This window comes from Dipodomys ordii, unplaced genomic scaffold (genome assembly GCF_000151885.1).
Source record: "Dipodomys ordii isolate 6190 unplaced genomic scaffold, Dord_2.0 Scaffold58, whole genome shotgun sequence".
Lineage (NCBI taxonomy): Eukaryota > Metazoa > Chordata > Mammalia > Rodentia > Heteromyidae > Dipodomys > Dipodomys ordii.
In genome coordinates, this window is record NW_012267274.1 from 5,920,460 (window position 1) to 5,928,237 (window position 7,778).

Here is a 7,778-nt window from a genome sequence, read left to right on the forward strand (position 1 = left end):
CCCCCCGTGCGGGCATGACGGCACAGCCCAGTTGATGCCAGAAGGTTCCATCAGCCCTGCCTTCTCTTCAGTTGTGCTGAAATTGTTGTGTGATCTGCTGTTTACTTGCCATTCATTTTGGGAAATTTACTTTCTAAAAAAACAAGTGGTGTCAAAAAATGCAAGGCAACGTTATGGTAATCCTTGCAGGCCCGAAGGGGCGTGCCGGGTGCTTGATTTAGAGTGCTGAAGTGGGAGTTTGAGATGTGTGGAAAGGCAGGGTGATTTTTGTAGAAGCTGAGTGGCATGATGGGAAAAATGAACGAAGCCTCTACAGAATAGCCGGGAATGCTAGACATCCTGAGCAGACGTGCCCCCCCACCCAATGGAACCATGCACTCCCAGTCTGCAAGCGTCTGCTCACTGCTAGACTCCTGTGTCAGTCTCCGAGCTATGCACTGAGGCCTCGGGACGCCCTCTGCACCCCCTCTGCTCCCCTTTGATCCTCTCATCATTCTAGGCCTTCCTCAGCTACCACCACCCCAGAAAGCCCTCTGTGCCTCTGTCACTGAGCTGAGGGGCATGGTAGCCGGAGGGAGGCTGCCTGTGTGGAAAGCATGAATCCTGAGTTCATCACCGGCTCGTGGTCTGCAGGCAGCTCTGAGCTCGCTTGCATGCCGGGCTGTGAATGAGACGTTTCCCTGCGAGCCCCTGGCAGGCCTGGGTGCTGGGGTCCAAAAGTGCAGCCCTGACCCTGGTCCTCAAGGTGTTGTAAAGCACGGAAATCTCGGCCTCCCTGAGGGAGGTGGATGGAGGTGCCCGTGTCTAGTCTTGGGGCTCCTAGCATTCACACTGGCCGTCTGATGAGCAAAAATGGGACATAAGTGAATTTCTATGAGCCTAAGTGTGTGATTAACCATGGTGTGGCCTGTGGGAGCGGAAGTCATTCCTAGGATCCTTTGTGCTGTTAAGGGAAGAGATGGAAACTTTCCTCAACATAGTTGGTGTCCAGTGATATACACTCCTGACGTCCCAGCTACCCCAGAGCTCGAGGTGGGCTTGACGCCTTAGCCCAGAGGTTTGGGGGCAGCTTGGGAAACACTGCAGGTCCCGGAGAGGGGGGTGGGGGAAGAGAGGGAGACAGAGTGTGGAGAAGGAGGAGAAGGAAGAAGAAAAAGAAGAGAAGAAGAAAAAGGAAGAGCAGGAGGAGGAGGCAGAAGAAAGGAGAGGGAAGGAGGGAAGGCAAGGGAGGGAAGAAAAGAGAAAAGAGAGAGAAGAGGAAAAGGATAAAAAGGACAAGGAGAAGGGGAAAAAGAGAAGGAAGAAAAAGAATAAAAATGGTGTGGGTGTCAGTGGTAGACGTTTTAGGCCTGCTGGGCAGTGAAGAAGGTCCCCTCCTCCCTGTCCCCCTCTCCCTGCCCCCTGCCCCCAGCCCCCTGCCCCTTGAGCCCATCTGGCTGTGGTTAACAAGGCCGGCGCAGGGGTGCGTGCTCCCCAGTCCCGCCTGTCTTTATGGCCTTTATCACTGGCCCGGTGCTGGCCACGTCTTTGCCCCCATTGTCCGGGCAGCCAACCCCATAACACAAGTGTTGTCCTAAGCTTGTTCCATGGCCATAAATACCTTGTTAAACTTGCTGGGGAACAAGAATACTTTGTGTTGGTGGAGACGGGGCCCTGGCCATTAAATCCGTCCCAACATAGGCTGGGGCCCACAGTGGCCCCGGGCCAAGCCCTTTGTAAGCCCTTGGTGAGGGCTCTGAGCCTCGGCTTGTGTGGAGACAGCTGGCTGTGGGGGCTCAGCCGGGAGTCCCACAGCCTTTCTGGGCCTCAGGGAAGGGCAGGCCCCTGTCCCCCTTCCCAGCAGGTCCTCTCAGGTGGCTGGACCCCTTCATCAGGTCCTCGGGGGCAGCTCTCTTGATATCTGCTGCTTTCAGTCTCGCCATCTTCCTTCACCACCGTGGATGCTCTCATGCTCCTCCAGGAGGAGGGGTTTTGACCCCAGCACAGGATGGGGCTTGGGGAACTGAGGATGGGGTGGGGGCTGGAATTCTGATGCCTAGAAGGCCAGGGTGTCCACCCAAGTGTCCATTGGAGGGCCAGGCCCCAGTGGCTCACTTCTGTAATCCTAGCTACTCAGGAGACTGAGATCTGAGGATCACGGTTCAAAGCCAGCCCAGGAAGGAAGTCTGTGAAACTCTTATCTCCAGTAAACCACTAGAAAACCAGAAGTGGTGCTGTGGCTCAAGTGGTAGAGCGCTCGCCTTGAGCGGAAGAGCCCAGGCCCAGAGTTCAAGCCCTACAACTGACCAAAAAAAAAAAAAAAAAAAAGAAGTGTCCATGGGGGTGCCTGGGGTGGTGTGGTGTCACCGACACCAGACACAGGTGAAGGTTTGTGCAGTGTGCTTTTTTTTTTTTTGGTCCAGTCGTGGGGCCTGAACTCTGGGCCTGGGCGCTGTCCCTCAGCTCTTCAGCTCAAGGCTAGCGCTCTACCACTTGAGCCACAGCGCCACTTCTGGCTTTTTTCTTTTTGCTTATGTGGTGCTAAGAAATCGAACCCAGGGCAAACGCTCTACCGCTGAGCCACCTTCCCAGCCCTGCAGTGTTCTTTTTTTTTTGGGTCTGGTCTGGGCCTGGGCGCTGTCCCTCAGCTCTTCAGCTCAAGGCTAGCGCTCTACCACTTGAGCCACAGCGCCACTTCTGGCTTTTTTCTTTTTGCTTATGTGGTGCTGAGGAATCAAACCCAGGGCCTCATGCATGCAAGACAAGCACTCTACCACTGAGCCACCTTCCCAGCCCCTGCAGTGTGCTTTTAAAAGTAGGATTCTTCATTTAGGGTCCTTGACTTTGATTGCTAACTAAGAATTTCTGGACGTCATGATGGCAAGAAAACTTGGCGGAGCTTTATTGAGTAAGTAAGCAAGCAGACAAGCAGGCAGACAGACAGACAGAAAGGCAGGGGCACACTCTAACACTGTGAGTGCTCTGGAAGGGAGACAGACACACATGCATAGGCAGCTCTTTGGCCGTTAGGGGTAGTTATGTGATAAAGTCAGAGGGCCTGGCTTCCAAGTGATGCAAAGCTAGGTGCTCCATCTTTGCTCTAATCACGCCTGGTGTTACTTTCTGAGTTTCTGGATGACTTGTGCACTCTTGCCAGGTAAGAAGGCATCCTGGCATAAAAACAGATCTTTATCCTGGAGATCAGGAAGGCGCCCTGTGATCTGCGTGTGGGGCTGAAGTCTTGGGGAAGCATTTTTCTCAGGAAAGCATACAGCCTGTCAAACAAGTGTTAATTCTTGGGGTGAGAAACGCATCCCTCAGGAAGGAATGCATCCCGCTGTCTCTCTTGGAAGCAAAAATGGCACTTCTGTGTTTCTAAATACCATGTTTCTGAGTTGTCTTCACTTGGCCTCAGTTTCTCAAGCTATCCTGCCTCATTTTCTCCTAGATGACTTTGGTCCCTTCATCTTAAGGGGTACCTGAATGACTGTCTCCTGTATTTGCTGTAAGCTGGCCATCTGTCCCTCATTTTCCCTTTGTGTATCTTGCTTTGGGGCAGATCAGACCCCGCATGGAGGATAGCACTGAGTTTGGGGGCTGAGGACCCCTGAGGCAGGCAGGAGGCCTTTCTGAGGACTAAAGGCACCTCTGCAGCGTGTATCTGGGCCTGGGGTGCCCGAGAGCAGGCCAGCACAGAGTCTGGGGATGGAGGGCCTAGCAGGGGAAGAAGGGAAGAAGGAGGGCGTGGTGGGCAGCCACAGGCCCTCCTGGAGTGGCCCTGCAGCAGGGCTCAAGCCACAGGGTGGCCCTTCCAGAAGCTCCACATTCCACTCGGAGTCCTGCAGGGAACTGAACGGAAGTGGAGGCCATGGTACATCTCATAAGGTATTGGACCATTTCAGTTAGAAATGGTCCAAATGAAAGGACTGGTAGTGATTAAAGGATTCGATTTTTATCTGGAAGATTCCATGCTGTGCTGAGCTCCACACGAACACGAATCAGGCTTCTCCCATGGCCAGGTGAGTGCAAGGGACGCCATCCCTGTGCCGAGCAGCCCTGCTCTTCCCACATGGCTGCGGGGAGACCTGCTCATTTGCTCTCAAGGGTCGTGGTCCCTCCCTCCCTCCCTCCCTCCCTCTCTCCCTTCCTCCCTCCCTCCCTCCCTCTCTTCCTCCCTCCCCCCTTCTGTTCTTCCTCACTGTCTAACATTTTCTTTCCCTCCTTCCCACTCCTTTCTTCTCTCCACTCCTCCATTCCATCCAATTTTTCCCCAACTTCCTTCCTTTCCATTCCTTTCAACTGCTTCCCAACAAATTCCCTCCCTCCTTCCCTTCCTTTTTCATCTTTCCATTTCCTTTTTTCCTTTCAATGTTCTTCCAATTTCTACCCTCCCTCTTCTTTCTAGCTAACTTCTTTCTTTCCCTCCTCCCAGCTTCCCTCCCTCTTTCTCTCCCTTCTTCTTCCTTACCTTTCTTCTTTCCTTCTCCCTTCCCTCCCTCCCTCCTTTCCCATCAGGTCCTCCCTGAGCCCTGAGCTAACGGAGGAGTGAGCACCAGCTGCGTCCTAGGTCCTCACTGCATAGACCGTCTTCAGTGTAGCCACCCCTCCGGTCTCCCCCTTCCCTGAGATCCAAGGCAGTTAGCTTCCAACACATGACTGTAGGAGGGGGTTGATGTCTATTGCTCCTGGGGACAACCCCCCCCAAATAGAGCACCAATGTTCCTTTCTCTTATTTGGGGACTGATATCTAATTAACAAGAAATAATGGCCATCATTCAGACAGTGGCCAAGAGTAGGACTGTCACTTGGGCCACATCGGGGACATCATCCCGAGACTCTGCGACCCCAGGCATCAGGGACCCACCCTCAGTATATACCAGGCTCCCAAAGGCTTGGCTGAAAGGTGGTGTGTGAGCACAGGGAGTGGAGGAGACATTCTGGGGGTGGCAGGAAGGTGTGGTGGAGCCCGGCCTGGGGTCTGAGGAGGGCTGTGAGGTGGCTGGCCTGTGGGGGCCACGCCGGGGCTGGCAAAGGGGAGAAGGATGGGGGGGGCTGTTGCTGGGTCTAGACACTCACCCAGACTCCAGCTGCGGCTTGGCAGAGCCTGGCTTCTCCAGATGGCTCCCTGTGCTGGCCGGTCATCCGGGAAGGTCTGCTGTCTTGGTCCCTTGGTGTGCAGAACGGAGGGACCACCCGGTGCAGGCCTGCTTGCTCTGGGCGGCATGGAAGGTGTGCCAGGGTATTGACTTTATTCTGGTCCCCTTTCCCTCCCCCTCTCTCTCGCTTCCATCTTCCCAGTAACACTGTATGTATTTCCATGCGTTAATTTCTGCTCTTCCAACCCACTTCCAACACATCATCCATTTTCGTTTAAAATAAGGGACTTCTTGAAAAATGCCTAGTGCTATTTTGTGTGTGTTTAAAGCCTCCATAAATAGTATTGGCTGTAATCTCATTTTGCTTTATTTGATGGCCATTTTATCTCTGAGATTAGTCCTCGGAGCTATATGTAAATCTGGTGTAATACATTTGCCGACTGCATGCAATTTCCAGGATGAGAGCATACTTAAGAAGAAAACAAACCTTGTAAATTCCTGAACCATGGGCCCATCCCTGTCTACGGCACTATGCTCTGTACTGAGGATGATGTGATGAACACCTTCTCAATGTCTCATGGATGGTACATGACTGTGGGGGGGGGTGGGTGGAGGATTCACAGCACCATGAGATCTCCTGACCAGCTCTCTATTCCCCAGCAGCTGGATCTGAAGCATTGCATTTCCCTCCCTCTTTCCCTCCCTCCCTCCCTCCCTCCCTCCCTTCCTTCCACCTGCCTGTCTCTGTCTGTCTGTCTGTCTGTCTGTCCATCCTGGAACTTGAAATCAGAGCTGGAAGCTCTCTCTTGGCTTTTTATGCTCAAGGCTTGCACTCTACTATTCGAGTCACTCCTGGCTTTTTGGTACTTAATTGAGATAAGAGTCTCACAGACTTTCCTGCCTGGGCTGGTTTCAGCCCAGCTGGGCTCCCCAGCTCTCAGCCTCTTGAGTAGCTAGGATTACTGGCATGAGCCAATGACACCCATTTCCAGCTGTTTCTTTTATCTGTGGTATTCTTTTCAACTAGGAATCTTTAGTTTTGATGACAAAAAGGTCTGTCATTTAAAAAATCTTATAGTTGCTTCTTTTGGTAACTTTTAAAAGAATTTCTAAGAACTTAAAGCTTTTTTTCTCCTTTGAAAAAAGTTATTAGCATGAGCTAATTGTACAATGGGTGTTATTCTGATGCTTATAACGTGCATCTAATATACTTTGATCAAATTCACCCTGCTCTTTTTTGTTATTAGATTTATAATTTAACTTTCACATGAATTCCTTAAATTTACTGTCTGAGAGCATGGCTCAAGTGGTTGAGTGCTAGCAAGCCTAAGGCCCTGAGTTGAAGCCTCAGTATCATAAGACACAACAAAGCAACCTTTAAGGACTTAAATGTGTATGTTTGTAATGCATTACAATATATGATACAGTATTTCCTGTTATACACATATATAATGATTTTCATTTTTATCTTTGTGTACAATATGGAGACTTTCCAAATGCTGTATGTAATGTCAACTCAGAGCTTTTAGCTGATGTTTTGTCTTCTTCATAATCTGCTCCAAGACTCCCCTGTCTCCCTGCTTTTAAGGGAAGCCAGGACCCCCTGGCCTCCTGCTTTCCGGGGTGTGTGGTGTGGCTGTGCTCAGCCTGGGTCTTTCACTCTGTAGAAGCGGGGTGCTCAGATGGTTCTCCTTGCTTTTGAGGCAGCTTCATTATTTGCTTAGTTCAGTGTAAGGATTTCAAGACTCTTGTTCATTTGGAACTGGATTCTTCTGACCACTCTTCCAGGCAAGAAGCATTTGAATTTCATAAGCCCTTACTATGCATTACATGCAGGAAAGGGATCACACATTGACATTGGAACGACAAGATCCATCACAATACCCAGACCAGTAGTGGTCAAAGAGGCAGCACAGGTTTAGGGGTGGGGAAACTTTGATTCTGCCAAGGGCCATTTGGATATTTATAACATCATTCTTTGTTGTTGTTGTTGTTGGTTGTGGGGCCTGAACTCTGTCCCTGGGCACTGTCCCTGAACTCTTCAGCTCAAGACTAGCGCTCTACCACCTGAGCCACAGCACCACTTCCGGCTTTTTCTGCTTATATGGTGCTGTTGAATCGAACCCAGGGCCTCATGCATGTCAGGCAAGCACTCTACCCCTGCGCCACCTTCCCAGCCCTTTAACATTATTCTTGGGTGACAGAAAGTGATCAGTACAGGCCATTGTCTCAGGCAGTGGACAAGGAGCATGCAGTAAGCATATGTGTCTGTCTCATCTTGTACCAAATGACTTCTTGAGCCTCTTAGGGCTGGAGAATCAGACATTCCCTTTCTCATAGGGTCAGGTGTGGCCAGTGGCTTCCTTGCTTGCTTGCTTTCTTCCTTCCTTTCTTAATTCTGTGCTGCTACTGGGGTTTGAACTCAGGGTCTTGACTTCTCCGTTAGTGTTATTCATTCAAGGTTGGTGTTCTACCACTTGAGCCACACCAGCTTTGTTTTGCGAGTAGTTGGAGATAAGAATCTCTAGGGTGGTTAAATGAAGATAAGAGTCTCACAGACTTTCCTGCCAGGACTGGCCTTGAACTGTGATCCTCAGATCTCAGCCTCCTGAGTAACTAGCATTCTAGGATATCCATTAGTGTCAGGCCATATTATTACGTACTACTATTCTTATTATTGTTACATTATTAATAACACATTTT